General features: G+C 42.6%; 1 pseudogene across 1 annotated transcript; it reads left to right on the plus strand.

Annotated features, from left to right (window-relative positions):
• The first annotated feature begins 6,433 nt into the window (after positions 1 to 6,433).
• On the plus strand, positions 6,434 to 16,961 carry LOC311582491 (serine/threonine-protein kinase 16-like; annotated as a pseudogene). Its single transcript has 3 exons — positions 6,434 to 6,574; positions 7,056 to 7,129; positions 16,196 to 16,961. The product of its transcript is annotated as a serine/threonine-protein kinase 16-like (transcript).
• The last annotated feature ends 1,425 nt before the right edge of the window (positions 16,962 to 18,386 follow it).

The following is an 18,386-nucleotide window of genomic DNA, read 5'->3' on the forward strand; positions in this document are numbered from 1 at the left end:
AGGCAGAAACACTTGGTGGTGGTCTGGTATCTTGCTGGAGAGTGCCCCTACTTTGGTTGAAGGTGAGCAGAGGTATAGCAGTTAGGCTGTTGCAGAAGAAGGCTGGCTTAAAGTACCACTAAGCTGGGTTCCCATGTGCATATAGATGAGGCATGATCTACAGACAGGAATACTGGGATGTATCAGGATCCCAGGAAAAGATGAAGCTCCTGCTTGAGTGGGCAGGGTAAGGACCACAGAGCATTACTGTCACAGTGACCTTCTGAATGTTCACAAGCTCCAAAGGCTTGGTAAGTACTTACTTTCTCTTGGGATGTGAAATATACATGCTCATCTGATAGCAGTCAAGAGTACTAAGTGGGTCTTTGTTACTGCATTAGATCCAAGCTGTTCTGATAGCATTTATGGTACCTCGAAAGTTAGTATCTTTAGGCTCATTGCCCACAGGATGCTATTTTTAAGAAGCCACCTGGCTTGTATCATTCTTTATGGTTTAACAAAGAAGCAAATTATTTGTATTTAAAAATCTATAAGCATATATATAAGGGCACAATACATTTTCCCATATTTATACATATAACAGAGAAAGAGACAGAGAGAGGGAGGAAGGGAGAGAGGGAGAGGGAGAGAGAGAGAGAGAGAGAGAGAGAGAGAGAGAGAGAGAGAGAGGAAGGAAGAAATACATGGAAAGAGGAGTATTTTGGGATTGTTGGTCATGGCATCTGTTGTTTGAGATTCTGATCTCAGCTATGGCACCTTCACTTAAACCAGGGTTTTGCAGGACCACAGGTGAAAGGGAAGGCATAGAGAGTGAAGGGATAGGCTCCTGCTTCACTTTAATGTCTGTGCAGGAAATTAAATGGCTTGTTAAAAGGCTCATGTCAGAAAAATGTGCTAGTTTCTCTAGGAATAGCATTGCATAAGAAGCATATTAACTCTTCCGTTCTGAAAGCCTCTTCTGGAAAAGGGTTTCGATCAAGAAAACAACCCCTCCCCTCAAATACGGTGTCATGCATTGTTAGGCAATTATATTGTAAAAATTTACCCCCATATATAGGGTGTCTCTGGCAGACTCTCATGGTCCCGCGTTTTTCATTGTAAGTGGCTGATATCTGTACTGACATCTTCCAGATGTTAGTGGCTTTGATTTTTCCCCCTGTGTTGCAAACGAGTTGGCATGGAAACAAGTCTTTGCTGGCAACATGACATATGATTCAAGGCAAAATGCATTTTAACACAGATGAATAGTTCAGGAATCTGCCTTTAACAAAAGTCATTTCGAGAGCTGTTTTGAATCTGCTGGTGTTTTGTGACAACTTTTTCAACTTAGATGGGAAAAATCAAAGCACCCCGTGTTATGCAATGTAGCTATTGCTAAAATGCGAGTTCACTCGCCCACTGCAGAAAACCTTCAAGTTTACAAATGGAGTTTAGTTAATAAGGAACTGAAACAAAGAGGCTCGCTCGGTAGAAGTTACCTACTTGTTTTAAAGAATGAACCTCCCTAAAACAAAACAAATATAGGCTGGCAGTGTGCTCTTCAAACCAAAGGCTCAGACTATAATTACTCCACAAGGTTAGGATATTTTCCCCTGAAGAGGACTGTGGAGAAGTAGGGAATAAACAGATTCCTTTTATGTTGTAGGGTGGAGCTGCTATTGCTCACCTATACAGACTTTCCACCTAAGGCTAGGAGCAGAGAATCGTCTAAGCACTCTGATTCTGTTTGTTTGTTTGTTTGCAAGTGCCCATTTATTTATGGGCACAGAAGGAAATCAGTTTCTCCCTGGTGTTATTGCAGGACAGTAGGCTGCAAGATTTTAGGAAAGTGGCTCATAAATGGGAAAGATGAAAGGCACTCCAACACCCAAGCCCTGAGCTCTAAACCTTCTCAGACCCTCTTCCCCCTTTCTGGAAAAGGACGGCTATGTACATGTCCCAGAGTTAGCACAGTTAGAGAGTGTGAAGTTGACCCTAGCTTTGGCCTTAGTGACCACAGTAGCAGAATCTTTAAAGGCAGTCCACGAAGACACATGGAGCAGAGTGGGGAATAATGCTTTCTGTGTGTTTGTGAGTGCATTGACATTCAGAATTTGCAGAATTACTTAGAAAGTTTGACCCTTGCGTGCTACATTTTAAATGATTCCCTTTAAAAGAAGGCTTGCTGTGCAGATAACGGCATTCTGCATTAATGGGGTTGTGAAGGAGAGGAGGGACCAGTGGAGGATTTTCAACTGCTAGAGACCAGATAAAGGGTTTGGCTACCAACACTCTGATGGAAAATTCAGCTACATAATGCCCACCTCAGCTCATGAAAATGAAGACCTGCTGATAAACATTTGGTTACCAACAGTATGCATGTAGATGGCTACTGAAGGCAGAGAGCTATGGAATTTTTCAGAAATGGTAGCACAAAGCAAGAAACCCAGGAAGCCTGACCAAGGCCCTGCCATAGACAAAGCTCTTTTGTTTTCTCCATGAGTGAGCGAGTTCTTTTTGTTTTTAATGTATCCCTAAATCTTGTATCTGCTTGTTTGTATTTTACATTTTAGCAATAAGAAAAATCCATAAAGTTAATAAAATATAGATATATTAGACACATTCAGCATGCATCTCTCATCCGCCTTCTTATCCAGGCTCTTCAACATAGACATGCTGTGGATCAGGCGAAGTCAGAAGATGAGAAATGATCTTTGCTGTGAAGACAAGAATGGCCTTGGTGATGGGAGATGAGTAGGTTAGTGTGATGCACATGCTCATGGCCCATCATGCTTCCATGATGAAAATATCAAGACTGGTCTTGTTGGGACTGGCAAGATGGCTCAGCAGTTAAGAGCACTGACTACTCTTTCAGAGGACCTAGGTTCGATTCCCAGCACCCACATGTTGGCTCACAACTGTTTGTAACTCCAGCTTCTGAGGATCAGACACCCTCACACAGACATACATACAGACAAAGCACCAAAGCATATAGAATAATAAACAAACAAACAAAATGCAGGGTAAGTATAGCTTCTGGTTTATACAGACGCAGCCTGTGTGATCACGTCTAGCCACTTGTAGGTGTTACTGTCTGTGTCTTTATGAGATTTTGAACTGGATGGTTTCTCCCAAGTCTCCACACGAGAAGCTTGACTTCTCTTCTGTTTCCATGACAGTCTGACACTACTCCTTATGCCTCCTCCATCTGTCTTGGGTGTAGGTCTCTATTTTATTTTCCTTGTCAGCTACTTTAGCTGATCCTTTTGTCAATTGTTTTCATAAAACATGAATTTTTGGTCTTCAAGATGACTTAGTAGGTACAGTTCATCAAGACTGTTGGAAGGAGAGAGCTGACTCCCACAAGTTGTCCTCTGACTTCTACATGAAGGGAGGGTTTGGGGCCAACAAGAGAGGAGAGGAGTCTTAAATGTTTTCAACATGGTGGGCTGGAGAGATGGCTCAGAGGTTCAGAGCACTGGCTGCTCTTCCAGAAATCTTGAGTGCAATTCCTAGCATCCTCATGGCAGCTCACAACCATCTATAATGACATCAGCTGCCCTCTTCTGCTGTCTCAGCACAATGTATATGTAGTTAAAAAAAAAAAAAAAAAAGACAGGCACCAGCCAAGGACAATACAGGCAGTAAACTTTAAACCCCTACCCAGATCTAGCCAATGGTCAGAACAGTCTCCACAGTTGAGTGGAGAGAGGGATATGACTTTCTCACGTACTCTGGTGCCTCACATTTGACCATGTCCCCTGGAGGGGGAGACCTGGTGGCACTCAGAGGAAGGACAGCAGGTTACTGAGAAGAGACTTGATACCCTATGAGCATATACAGGGGGAGGTAATCCCCCTCAGGAACAGTCATAGGGGAGGGGAATAAGGGGAAAATGGGAGGGAGGGAAGAAGGGGAGGATACAAGGGATGGGATAACCATTGAGATGTAACAAGAATAAATTAATAATAAAAAAAAAAGACAGTGGTGTTTGCTGGGTGTGGTGGCACACGTCTTTAATCCTAGCACTTGGGAGGTAGAGGAAGGTGGATCTTTGTGAGTTCCAGGACAGCCTGGTCTACAAAATGAGTCCCAGACAGCTAAAGTTACATAGAGAAACCCTGTCTGGAAACAATAGATATAGATATAGATATAGATATAGATATAGATATAGATATAGATATAGATATAGATATAGATATTCAGCATGGAAACATGATGACTCCCTCTACAGTTTCAGTGCACACACACACACACACACACACACACGATATCAAAAGAAAACATAAATCTTACCATATCAATTTTCCAATTAGAATAGTCATCTGGGCAACTGTGGTGCATGCCTGTAATCCCAGCACTCTGGAGGCAGAGGCAGGTGGATTTCTTTGAGTTCAAGGCCATCCTGGTCTACAAAATGAGTCCTGGACAGCCAAGGCTGTACAGTGAAACCTTGTCTTGGAAACTCCATCCTCCACAAACTGAGTAGTCAGTGTTTTCTTAATGCGTAGAGTGGGATATAAGCACAATATGTAAGCTTTTCTAAACCTGAACATGGTTTACTTTTCTCATTTCAAATCTTGAATTTCATAGTAGCTTCCACAAGCAGTATACATCTATTTCAGCAATGCATATAGATGCCATAAATACAGCTCTTACTGTCTAAAATTTGTTGACTTTTTGAGGTGCACGGATTATATGTGGCTGTTACACAAAAGTCCCCCTTGTCTAAATGAATAGTTCCTAATTATTGCTGTTATAGTTCATAACTCTTTTCTTCTTGAAGAGCTATTCTTCACCATCTACAGTTGGAGAAAGCCACTCATTCCTATATACCTGCCCTACATTGGTAGGGCATACTACAGAGCTACCTCTTAGGGATGTGCTTTCTACATTATCTACATCTCTATGACCAATAGATTACTGAGTCTTCAGATGCAAGAGCCCAGAGAACCATATCTTAGTACACACAGGGTCCTGGTTAAGGTCTAGTACATAATTAAATGAAGAGATGCCTGCAATAGAAACACAGTGATTAAGCTTACATTTCCCGATTACAGTAACAATTTGAGTCAATTTGATGGAGTATTTTCTACATGCAAAGTATTGTTTTCTAGGCTAACAAGATGGCTAAGCCTCTGCTTCCTCCTCTAAGACCAAGCTATTCCATCTCATTTACATATACATTATGATTGAGGATTTCTTCTAGGCAGCTTGCCCTGTCTTTAATAGTATGCCAAGTTTGTGGCATATACTTAACATCAGAAAGTCAGTCTTTACTGAACAGTGCAGTTATTATCACTTTGTGTGATATACTGACATTTAAAACTATGTAACACATTGTTTCCACAAACCACATGGTCTACAAACATATATTTACATGGTGTCATATATATACATATATTTATATATATATATTGTGTATGTGTACTTTTATAGTATGTATATATATATATATATTGTGTGTGTGTTAGAATAACATGTTATAATAACATATTACTTCTGATGAGACAGGGAAGAATAGGATTATACAATCCCAATAAGATTCTTAATACATGTCTTACAACATCTGTTGTGGCATTTCTTGCTATTCTCCCTGAGAAAATTATACAACCTCTCTATAATCCAGTTTTACCATTACAAATTAGCAGGAAAGTTGTCCTGTGTATTAAGCAAGTTCAGGTATTGGTGAAGATCTAGTGATTCGTACATAGTAAGTGCTCAATAAAGTTTGACTACTGCCAAGTTGTTATTATTGTTAGTATTGCACAAATAAAAAACAAAATAAAAATTGGAAGAGTTAACTAGCTTTTCAAAGATAACATATCCATCCATACCGTCAGGTCAGATTTGTTCAGAGGTGGTCTGGTTCCATACATTGAGACCACAGGTGGGTTGTCTGAAGAGTAGCTTTCTTGATCAGTCTTAAATTGGTAATCACTTCAGCTATCCTTGCCTTCATTTCATCCTATACAAAATGAAAAGACCCTACTACCTTTTAGACTGTCATCAGCGTTTAGAAATATTTTTGATAGGCAGCGTTCAGAGCCACAAGGCAATATCTGCATATAAGAGACTTTGCTAGCTGCCATTGAACCTCAGTTTACTTACCTTCTCAGTGGCAATGATGCCTATAGACAGGTTTGCTGCGAGGGCTTAAGAAAACGTAAGAGCAATTATGAATGCCCATCACACAGTAGGTGGTTTGTAAAGGAACCACCATAGCCATGCCAACTTATCGTGACTGCCACAGCCCCAGGAAGTCTAGGAAATCTGTCTGCAGCCTCACAGGGCAAAGAAAAGCTTTCCACGTGCCCGAGGGCAATGGCACAGTGAGCTACTGCTTAGCCTGTTTATTTATGAAAGTTCTTTACAGAATTTAGTGGCTGGATTGCAGCCTTGGGGCACTTAGAGCCCTGCTTCTCAGTGTTCATTTCAAGAATGATGTGGCGAAATGGGAGAGCTCTCATCCCAGGCCACCATCTGCACAGAGCGATTCCCTCTGCCTTTTGACTGTGAGCTTAAGGTGCAGGGGGCCAATCCTCCAGTTCTGTTCTGGAGAGGGATGTCTCCCTGCCACAGAGGGGAAACTGTGGTGAGTGATCGGAGTCCACACTGCTAAGGCAAGGCAGAGAATGATTTCTTATTAGCACTCTCTGCAGCATTAATAATAGCAAATAACCATGAAGTAACAAAACAGTCTCTTTGTTTGAAATATAGAGGAGAAGTAATTGGCCCAGAAAGACATTATCAGCTGGAATGTTCCATATTTGCTTGATTTACCATCTTCAAGCAGTTCAAACAGCTTCGCCCAATAAACTTAAATGCCCAAACTGCCCTGCCTCCGCACAGGAACATCTTTTATATTCTTGTTTCTGTAGTTCCGAACACTCATGCTACAGAAATAAGAAATCAGAACAGACCCAATTTATTTTACTGATATTTGAAGGTAATTTTTCCCTTAATGAATGCATCTGTTTGGATGATAAACTGTCCATTAGCCAATGCTCAAGTGTTTTTATGCTCTCTGTTTTGATTACGGAGCTTTTAATGCAGTGTTGCCTCCACTCTCTTAGAATTTGCTCTGCAATCCAGCCATTCGCCAAAAAGAACAGATTGGAGAAAATGCCGGGCTGATTTTATTCCTGAAGTATTTTAATTCATTAAATAATTGACCTAATAGACTGCATCAGGATTCATTTCTCTGCTTGTGCTGACCGTATTGAGAGTTCATCAGTTTCGGAATGCTAAATAAATGTCACCCTCAGTTTCCCATGTGTACAAACACATAATGGCTCCAGCCCAGAAATCACACGCAATATCCAAGGCTAGACTCCATTTTTTTTTGGTAACCAGAACAATTGCTGGACTCCCTGGATTTCGCTTCTCAAAGGAGTGGTGTGATGTTTACTTCCTGTCAGACTCATGGGGAACGTGTTCAGTGTAGTGTGAGCAGAAGACACCATACAACGTGGGGAATTAGTTACACAGTTGCTGTTTCTGTCATGTTGTTAATGTGAATTACACATCTAAATTTTCCCGTTAGTAGTGGCTCACGGTGGGCACTGGAAGAATGCGAAAGCGCAGAAGAGAATTCAGATAATGTACAATATGGTGACTGTAGTTAATACACTGAATTCTTGGAAAAATGCAAAGGGGGGGGGGAGAATATGATCCTTTCACAAGAAACAAAGCTCACTTGGATGTGAGCTGAGGTCTGAGTTAATTAGCTGGATTTATTCCATCTGCAGGGCACATATATGCCATATCATTTGCCTTGAAAGATTCATACATGTCGTCTTATCAATTAAAACAATAAAGTAAAAACAGAATGCAAATGAGCATAGTGCGGTCTGAGCATAGTGCGGTCTCAGTCTTGTTGCCTTTCAAGCTGCCTTTGGATATGAGCACATACATATCTTACATAAACACTCCATATTTCAACTTCCTGTCAGAATCGGTATATGTTTTGCTTCAGTGTGTGTTTGGCTTCCAGTGTGAGGAAACAACGTTTGACAGCGACATTCAGTTTCACTGGGCCTTCATGGAGAAAACTATGGAACAATATTAAGCTGTTTTGACAAGTAGCTTTGCGTTTCCTTAAAGTTTATTCTGCAGTATCACTTAGCATCCCGACCTACGAAGGAAGTAATCCTCACAACACTAACTTGCGTAAATAAGGGCAAACAAACAACCTTTGTATCCAGAGCTATGTATCACTGAAATCCAATATGCTTTCCAAAGAGAAACTGATAAAAACCGTGTGCTTCTACCACAGCTTTCTGTTTGTTCAACCCTGATTTATATGCTTAAAAGGCTGCAAAACTCATCCCATCTCCCAAAGAAAACCTTGTTCTTTCTACACTCTAAAATTTTAAAACATTTTATGAATTTATTCATATTACATCTCAATGGTTATCCCATCCCTTGTATCCTCCCATTCCTCCCTTCCTCCCATTTCCCCCCAATTCCCCTCCCCTATGACTGTGACTGAGGGAGACTTCCTCCCCCTGTATATGCTCATAGGGTATCAAGTCTCTTCTTGGTAGCCTGCTATCCTTCCTCTGAGTGCCACCAGACCTCCCCATCAAGGGGATGTGGTCAAAAATGGGGCACCCGAGTTCGTATGAAAGTCAGACCCCACTCTCCACTCAACAGTGGAGAATGTCCTGTCCATCGGCTAGGTCTGGGTAGGGGTTTGAAGTTTATTGCCTGGAACTACGCTCTAAATTTTACACAGTAGGGATATTAGAAAGAGCCCATAAAGTTGAAAAGTGTGTGCCAAGAATGGAGACTCCTCACCCAGTGCTCTAAAGCTACTTGACATCCATGGGTGACAGTCATATTTGCAACATTTTAAGGCTCCCAGGAGCAGAGTCTTGAAAAAGACAACTTTAAATACTCAGGTGCTAGAATGACATTAAAATAGTTTCCTCACAGAAAAAAGGAAAACAGAAAAGAGCGACCGGTAACAACAGTCATTTGGGTAAACCAGTATTTATCAGAAAGGCTAGCTTCTGTCCATTGTCCCTAGTTAAGGGGTTGCTGAGATACTGCCGGTAACGCACAAACATACGCACACACGCGCACATGCACACACACCCCACTCTCTCCTTGCTATGTTAGAGATGAAAACTCTAGAGTGTGGAGCATCAAGTGCATAGGCCATGTGCACTAACACGGGCAGTGCTGCCACCATGGCGGCACCCTGCTGCTCCCACAAGATGAAGCCCTCCGCATCAGCAGTCGGTTTGGTTCTGGGCCATGTAAAAGGAGCAGGTGGACTTCCTGGCTCACATGCTTCCTGAATGCTGATCTTGTCATTTATCACTGTAGCTCTGAGCACTTTTCTTGTGTCTTTTTTTTTCTTTTTTCTTTTTTAGATGATTCCTCACTGGCAGTCATGAGGCATAGCTTTTATTTGGTGTTGAGATGTGTAAAAATTGATGAAGTGGGATTTAATAGGGTCAGCTGGAAATATTGGCTTTTCATTTTTAATTTTTATAGTTCATACACACACACACACACACACACACACACACACACACACACACAAAAACCTCATTCAGTCAAGAAAGCCCCTGCTGATGCACTAGGTCCAGCACAGAACTTCAGCATGAGTCTTGAGAGGAAGGAAGAAAGAAAATTCTGTAAACCCAGAAACACTGGAAGCACACTGCTTCCAAAAGTGACACAATGATGCCACACCCTTTATGATTTAATTATATTTTCATGTAGATAAGTCCAAAGCAAATATATATATATATATGTGTGTGTGTGTGTGTATATATATATATATAACTAATAGTAAAACAAGAGGAAAATTCATCCAAGTGAATGATAGGGAAATCAAGTTTGAGGAATTCAGACCTAATGATGACAGTTTGATTTGTCACAGGAACTTGTCTTCAGAATAGTCACACACAATGGGAAACTTTGTAACTATGGAAATGCTGGTAAAGAAGATAAACTGAATATCTGCATCTTTTCGCTCTGTTTACATTGTAGATGCTTCTTAAATATTTATTCAGTGGATGAAAGCATTAGGTGAATTGCTAGTCTGCTAAAAATCCCAAACTATTCTTGCAACCTCAAAGTGGGAACTTATAATCCTCAAAGGATGTGCAGCCTTGATAGACACATAGAAAGTGCTGAGTAGTCTTCAAAAATGGCTGGCATCTATGGTCCAGGCACGAAGAAGGAAGTGTCTGGTCATGAGAGTTAAAAGGAAACCAGGGTTTCATGAGTGTAAGCCACTTTAAACTCTATGCATCGCGTTTGGTATGCACACTTTCAGAATGTGGAATTTACTGTGGCCTTGCTCCAAAATAAAGGACAGGACAGCTCATAAAACCCTCAACTACCTTGCTTCCATGTTTACAGAATCTGCACAGCTCTACCCACCTCATTACTCCAACCTAGACAGTCCCAGAGATGGAGTAGAAGCCTATGAATGCTCAGCTCCCTGGACATTAGGGGGGCCTTCTGATCTACATCACCCCAATCTCAGTAACCCCTCACGGATGTGCCGGAGGCTGACCTAATCTGAATAGTCTCTCAAAGACATGTCCAGAGGCTTATATTTTTTTCCAGGCTGTTCTCGATCTTGACAAACTGACAATCAATATTGCCTACCACATTGAATGTGTGACAGCCAGAGACCTGGCAAGGTTACTGTGATCTGCTATTATCTATGGCAAAGCTACAAATTTATATATTGGCATGCTGTGTTAATAATGACTGCTTTCAGACTCACAGCTTACGGCTTGCCATTGTAAGAAGCTCTTACCATCCCTGAAGCATGTTCAAACTATAATATTTAGCCTTAGAGTAAATGAGAAAAGAAACGTTTTCATAAATGTGGGTGTGTCACAGATCTTTTAGTTCAATAATTAGATCATTTGTGTCTTAAAATCAGTACATTTTTTTATTATTGACTAATTCAATAATTGTTATCGAATTATAAGATTTTCTTCAGAGACTGCAATGGGCTGGACAACTGGACATTGGTCTCAGTGATGAGTGAATCAAACATGGTTCCTATCCTCAAAGAGCTTTTAGCTTGGAGAAAAAGGCTGAGGATGGGCTTTTGTATAAAACAGTGTATTCTGAGCTGTAGTGGATATTCCTGCAGCACATAGGGAAGGTAATGCTGTACTTAGAATTACCAGGAACCAGCAAGAAAAAAAGCAGTGTATGTAGACACCCAGGAGAGATAACAAAGAATGAGGCAGGCTGGTGTGCCCTTTATATACACTCACAGTACCCAGGATGGCAGTGTATATAAACTTGTTCCAAATATTTTATTTATTTATTTGCTTGCTTATTTATTATCTTTCAATTTAAAAGTTCGAGTGCTTGCCACAGATTTATCTGTGCTGTGGCAGTTGGATGCGACTCAGGGAATGTGAGACTTTACGTCAATAGCCCAGTATTCTACAGAGCAGTTGAGGGGCAAAAGTACATATATTATTCTGTGATTGTTTTGTACATAAGAGGATGAAATTGGTAGCCATACGCATGGTACAGACAGCGAGTTCCATAGGACACCAGGAATATGATAATCAAAGTGAGATTGAAAATGGATGACTGGATTTGAGAAAAACATGTGTGAAAGAGATTTGAGCTGAATTATAGGACAGAACACGATGGTAGGGCAGGACATAGTATTGGGCACGGATTTCGAAGTGGTGGGGCTGGATAAGGAGGAGATGCAAGGGCCGGTGTAGCATCGAATTTGTACAGGCTTTTGTTTGTTTTTGAGATAGGGTCTCATGTAGCCCAAACTGACCTTTCCACATAGCTGAGGATGGGTTTGAACTTAACTTCTGATCCTCCCAAACTCTATCTCTTGGGTCCCGGCCTTACTTACCATGTAAGTAGTCTTGAGAGTACTAGGGCAGCAATTCTCAACCTGTTGGCTGGGACTCCTTTGCCATACCTTATCTCTAAAAATATTTACACTGTGATTTATAACAGTAACAAAATTACAGTTATGAAGTAGCAATGAAAATAACACGAACACACACACACACACACACACACACACACACACACACACACACACACACACACATTTCCACAACATGATGAACTATATTAAAGGGTCACAGTTCTAGGAATACTGAGAACCACTGCACTGTGGTGTCAAATTTAATGCCTTGAGTGTGCCAGGCCAGCACTCTGCCAATAGAGATACATCTCAATCCTTGAAATCCAGGGTTGACTGGCTTTTTATAAACTTTTGTAGACTCCTGAGTAGAAAAATGACAAGGACTTGCTAATCATCTGTCAGCAAGACAGCTCTCCAGCTCTATCTCAAGTCCTTTCTCTTCGTGGGACATTTTGCATAACAGCAGACCCCCAGGGGGCTTCTCTCACACAGAAGGAAGTTTATTCATTGCAAGCAGGTACAAAAGACATTTTCGATGTTTGAGGCTGTCTGCTCGTCCTGTGTAGGGGAGATATGAAAGTCCCCTCAATCTGTCAAGCTTTCTATAGCACAAGCCCAAGTCAACATTCCTGCAGATGATCTGCTTTATTCTCAGTGCTGTTGAAAATGATAGAGAAAAAAAAAAAGTCTGAAGCACCAAGGGTAATGCCCGAGAAAGGAATCCAGAAATGGAAGGAACGACAGGACTGAGAACTCAGAGAAAGGGAGGGTAGACCTGACTTCCAATAAACCCTAATGCACAATCAACTTGGAGGCAGATTCCTTTAAGACAAAGAATGTATTTTATGAATTGCAATCATCTTCATTGCCTAAATACAGGTCATATTAGGCTGTGTTTCCTCCTCTCAATCTGCCACAGCTTTGGCATATGCTATTCTGTCTGCCTACGTTTCCTACAGACCCCTTTCCCCTCAGGACACCTTTGTCCATAGCCTGGTCTTTCCCTATTTTATCTTCATGTTTCAGCTGGAACATGGTGCTTGCAGACAGCCATTCATTACGTCTTTACGTGCCTGTCATCCTCTTTCATATCAAGGGACACTTACCCTCCATGGCAGTTCTTGAAGTATGTACTTTGCACTCAGTGAATCTGGACAGAGGGAGAATTTGATTTCACCCACCAATGTGTCCTTGGCACCTACAGTCTGTCTTGCATAGAACGTGCTCCACTGCACATCGCTGAATGGACATGTATGTTGTCGGTTGCTATGTGTGAGGGTAGGTGGCCGCCTTGCTCAGGTGTTTGAGGAGAGCAATAGTGGAGAGTTGCCTTAGCTTGTGAGCAAGCCTTCCAAAAACCAACGATCCAAAGGATGTTCTATGCTTTCCAGACAGCATAGATTTGACCAGAAAAGCATTCTGAATCTTTCTGTCAGACTTCAGGGACTGATACTGTGGGGGACCCTGCAAAGCTTCTGACTCTCTGACATGAGTCTACAAATCAGTTTTCATCATTGCAGTGTTCCCGATGTTTCATATTTCCAACCTTTATGTCAGCTGTTAACACTGAAACATGACAGGATGGAGAATACACTGAATTAGACATTCAGATTAGAACATTTGAAAATTACCTACCAATTAGCAAACCAGAGAGGATTTTGTAACCAATTAGTCTCTTCTTTCATAGTTTGTTTCATCAGAAAAGTTAAAGTAATCCTTATGGAAGGTGCAGTTGTGGGTCAAGTCAAGATATGAGGACCATTAGCTTGCTGTGTAGAGCTGCGGGATGTGTATCCAAGGGAATCTTCTTCAACATTGTAGGTTTCGTTTTTCAGTAGACAATGCACAGCACTCATCACTCACACACCACTTCAGAGCCTTATCAGCATCCCGAGTGGTGAGCGGCGGCTGCCTCTAGTGGATGCAGACTTTCTCAGCTTACCTAAAGGGGCATCAATCATTCTTCATTTTCAGTGTTCAGACTTGCTCATCAGTTAGTACCAACACTTCCTGCAGCCTTGAAAATTACTTCTGAATAAACACAGGGCCAGGACAGCTACAGTGATTGACAGCTCTGAAGTCCTTCAGTGCTTTATGTTTCAAAGCCAGTGTGTATGCAGATGTTTCCTCGCTTGCTGATGTGTGGATGTCATTTAATGTAGCTGCCTCTGAGAGGAGAGTGGCATGGGTTAGGCTGCCGAGAGTCTTGACGGGGATTTTGCGCCTGCAACACACATTTTAGAGAGCTCTGTAGCAGACTTGAGATTTGAATGGGGGTGGGAGTGGGGGCTACCGCTTTCATAGCACAGCTCACAAAGTTGCCATATGGGAAAACTTTCTTTGTGGATCACAGTAAAAAAAAAAAAAGTAGGACTCCTGAGATAAATACAGGTCTTTTCTCCACAAAGGAGTAAGCATTCTATTATCTGGGCATGGATTTACAGCTATCTGCACAAAGATGGACGTGAGCACGGCTTAGGATGTGACGAGGGGTCAGAGATAGAAGGTAATGGATTGGCTAATAAGATGAGTCCCCACAGTGGGCAAGATCTGCATATGGATTTTCTTTTTTTCCAAGGCATGGGATGACATAGTCTGGTGCATGCCTTTCTCACAGCAGCATAAAGAATTTTGTGGCCGGCTTGAGGGGACTATTTCTGGAATAGGGGACGTTTGTGGATCTTTCCGTCTTCCAATGCAGGCATCAGTCTTCTCTACCTGTGAATATTAGTGACGACGTTTGCATAATAAATAAAGTCAGTGGTGTCAGTCTACTGTTTCTAGCTGACCATATGCTGGATTTCATTGGCTGTTCCCGTTGCCTAAGGAGTCCATTTGGTATTCACTCAGATGGTGGTAGCAAGCCTATTGGCATGGAAGAATGCTCATAGTGTTCAACAGTGCAGAGCTAATGATGAAGCTCATAGCTCAGGCTCTGGGTTATTCACCCTTTATTGCTTACAGTCAACACTAGCACAGCCTGAGGCCTAACAAGCACTTACAAGGTATGATTATCAGAGCAGTGAAGTCAGTAGGATGACCAAGCTCATGCTTAACTGCCCCCATTGGACTTTTAACTCTTTAAAAACTAGTCATGTGCTTTGTTTATCGTTGTTTTATAGGGGCGGGGGGAGCTTAATTCCTGGTCTAAGTAAGTAAGTGATTAGTAGTGTTTGGTGGATAGGCTGGAGAAGTGGCTCAGTGGTTAAAGGCTAGGCTCACAGCTCAAAATAGTATTTGTGGGAATAACAAGGTTTTCTCATTCTCTGGATCTCCTCTTCTCATCCTCCCTCCCCCCTCCCCCGCTTCTGATTTGTGCTCTGCATTCCTGCTGCCACAACAAGCCAAGTGGTCCAGGGTTTCATGTTCAGTATGTATCATTTCAACAAAACCCGAAGTCTCCCATCACTAACTGTACAGGGATCTGAGTAGGTGGACTATTCTAGCCATTTGGGGCAGGAGTGAAGATAATGACCAAATAGGAGCAGCAAAGACTGGAAACTACCAGGCTCATCACTCCTGCTGCTGCACCCTGAGTAAATGGGTGAGCCCAAGGGCAAAATGATAACGGTTTAAAAATGCTAGCTTTTGTGTCCGAATCAGATGGTACTGTAGCTGGAATACCAAGAGATTATTTGTTCATTAGGTCCCTTTTCGATTGCTGTAACCCCTCCATACAGCAGACACTGCCTCAGCCATTGATACTGTGAAGTACCACAAGATCTTTGTCAGTGAGTGCATAGGTCTAGCTGAGCCATATGTGTAAGCAGTTGCACTGCATTAACAAATCAATGGCTCAAAGGGACAACAGCATCACAAAGTAGAATTTATCATTTACTTTTTGAGCCCCTCCTTTGTCTGCTGCAGAAAACGCTGGGTCAAAACAAAATCGTTAACTCGGTCAGGATGCTTTGGCTCTATAGTCTCTTATAGTTGTGTGATCAAGGACTAGGCTCTTCAGAAACCTTCCATGAGCTGAGAACATGGAGCTTTCTTATTGATGAGTGAATACTAGATAGAGCACTTGTTTTTCTAAATTTAATTAAAAGGTCCCAAACCTTTACCTGGGTGAGCTCTGGTGAGCTCATGAGATTAAAGGGATTGAACAGAAGGCTCTGAAGGAAATCTAGGGACAAACAACAAAAGAACAGATCCCTTAGCGACAAGTAAGAAAAAAGGACTATCCGAAGTCAGTGAAACAGTCTTAAAAATAAAACAGGTGGGCTGGTCCTTTGCTCAGGCACAAAGCAGAATGATCTGCTGGCACCACAGTCTATCTCCTGGAAGAGTCCACTCTCTCTGGAAGAAAGATCATCCTTGAAGAGGCCATGCACTGTGTGTCTGCTACTGGGGGACTGTTACCATTGACAATAAGTGATACCTCTTCATCCAGAAATTGGGGGAAGGTGGATTCTGCTATGTGGACCTAGTAGAGGGGTTACATGACAGATACTTCTACACCCTGAAGTCAATCATGAGCAGCAGAACCAAGAAGAGGCACAGTGAGAGGCAGATATGCATCGCCTCTTCCAGCGTCCAAGCATTTTCACCCCATGCCTTATTGTCTGAAGGAATGAGGTGCAAAGCATAAAGCCTGGCTGCTGCTACCCTTCTTCAAGAGAGGTATGCTGTGGAATGAGACAGGAAAGCTGCAGGACCAAGGCACCTTCCTGACTGAGGACCAAATCCTTCTGTTGTTGCTGGGTATCTGTAGAGGCCTAGAGGCCATTCATACCAAAGGTTATGTGCACAGGGACCTGAAGACCACCAATATTTTGCTTACTGATGAAGGGCAGCCTGTTTTAATGGACTTGGGTTTTATGAATCAAGCATGCATCCAGGTGGAGGGCTCATGCCAGGCCCTAGCTGTATAGGACTGGGTGGCCCAGCGGTGCACCGTTTTCTACCAGGCATCTGAACTTTTTTTCTGTGCAGAGCCACTGTGTCATTGATGTGCAGACTGGTGTCTGGTTCCTAGGCTGTGTGCTGTATGCTATGGTATTTCGGGGGAAGGCCCTTATGATGTGGTGTTCCAGAAGGGTGACAGTATGGCCCTTGTTCTGTAGAATGAACTCAACATCCCACAAAGCCCCAGGAGTTCTTCAGCATCTTGGCCTGTATGATGACTGTGGATCACTAGCAGTGCCCTCAAATTCCTGTCCTCCTCAGTCAGTTGGAAGCATTGCAGCCACCAGCTCTTGGCCAGCATAACACCCACATCTGATCAAATCAACGGGCATGCGGGGAAGATGGCCTTGAAGCCGCTCTCATACCTCATTGGAACTCTTTCCATTCTACCCTTGGTGGCTCTTACAGCTAGGAGAAATGATGGTGTGTCCTTGGACTTTCTGCTCTTTTATTCCAATACCTGAGCAAGGTGCCTAGGTCAAGTTGGGAGAAAGTAAAACAGAAAATATAGCTCAAAGCTGGGCTGCTGGGTGCACATCATGTTCTGCCTCCAAATCCAGGAGCAGGAAAACACATAAACAAGAGAGCAAAGTGAAAACAGGAAAAAAAAAAAAAAAAGACAAATGGGACTTCCCACTAACATGATGAACATAAGACAAGTCTCTTTTGGCTATCTGTTTCCAACTTCTCTCTTCAGGCACCCTTCTTAAAAAAGAAAATCTCAGCTCTTGGCTTGTGAGTGGGGATCAATCAGGGAGGCAGGCACTGTTAGGAAAGATGCTGTCTGTAGCAGGCAGAGAGGGACCAAGAAAGCTGGCTCCTCAGACAGGTTTCCTGGCTGTTACCATGTGTGCCTTGTCCCTCCCACTCCTGTGGGCACCTTCTTTCTTTTCTAGCACAGTGAGGGTATAGGGGAGTCATGACAGGAATCCCCTTGTTGTGCCAGAAGATGGGGAAGAAAGTTTTATATATATTTTTTCCTTTTCCCATGGAAGTCTTTCACAGAAACTGATGTGAGATCTTAGATTTTAGGAGCTTTGCCTCATTAAAGAAGCTGCGGCATTCTCTCCGAGTTCCCGCACTCCTGGCTTCCATCACTTGCACAAACAGTGAGAACAAACAATCCTCTCCCCGCTGCCTCCGCCTCCGAATCCATCTCAGCTAGCAGCTAGCATCTCCTTCTTCTCTCCCAGGCCTTTCTCCTAGGACTGAAGATTTATCTTGGCCTCACTTCAGACATTCCCCTCTGCTCTTCCACTGGCTGCATTCTTCTCCAATGTTGCCTCCGCGCCTCCCTTGGCACTCATTAATTAACTGCTTGTCGCTGAGTGAATGAACGAGAACCGTCGTTTGGCTATAGCGAAGATTATGACATTTTGCAAACACACACACAGACACACAGACACAGAGAGAGAGAGAGAGAGAGAGAGAGAGGGAGGGAGGGAGGGAGGGAGAGAGAGAGAGAGAGAGAGAGAGAGAGAGAGAGAGAGAGAGAGAGAGAGAGGGAGAGAGAGAACTGAGGAAACATCTTGGGTAGCGCATAGACAAAAGATGTAAACTTAGGGGGAAAAAAACCCCCACCTCTTAAAACCTGTTGAAGCAAGTA

The sequence above is a fragment of the Acomys minous genome (assembly GCF_964271855.1).
Source record: "Acomys minous genome assembly, chromosome: 14".
Taxonomy (NCBI): Eukaryota; Metazoa; Chordata; class Mammalia; order Rodentia; family Muridae; genus Acomys; species Acomys minous.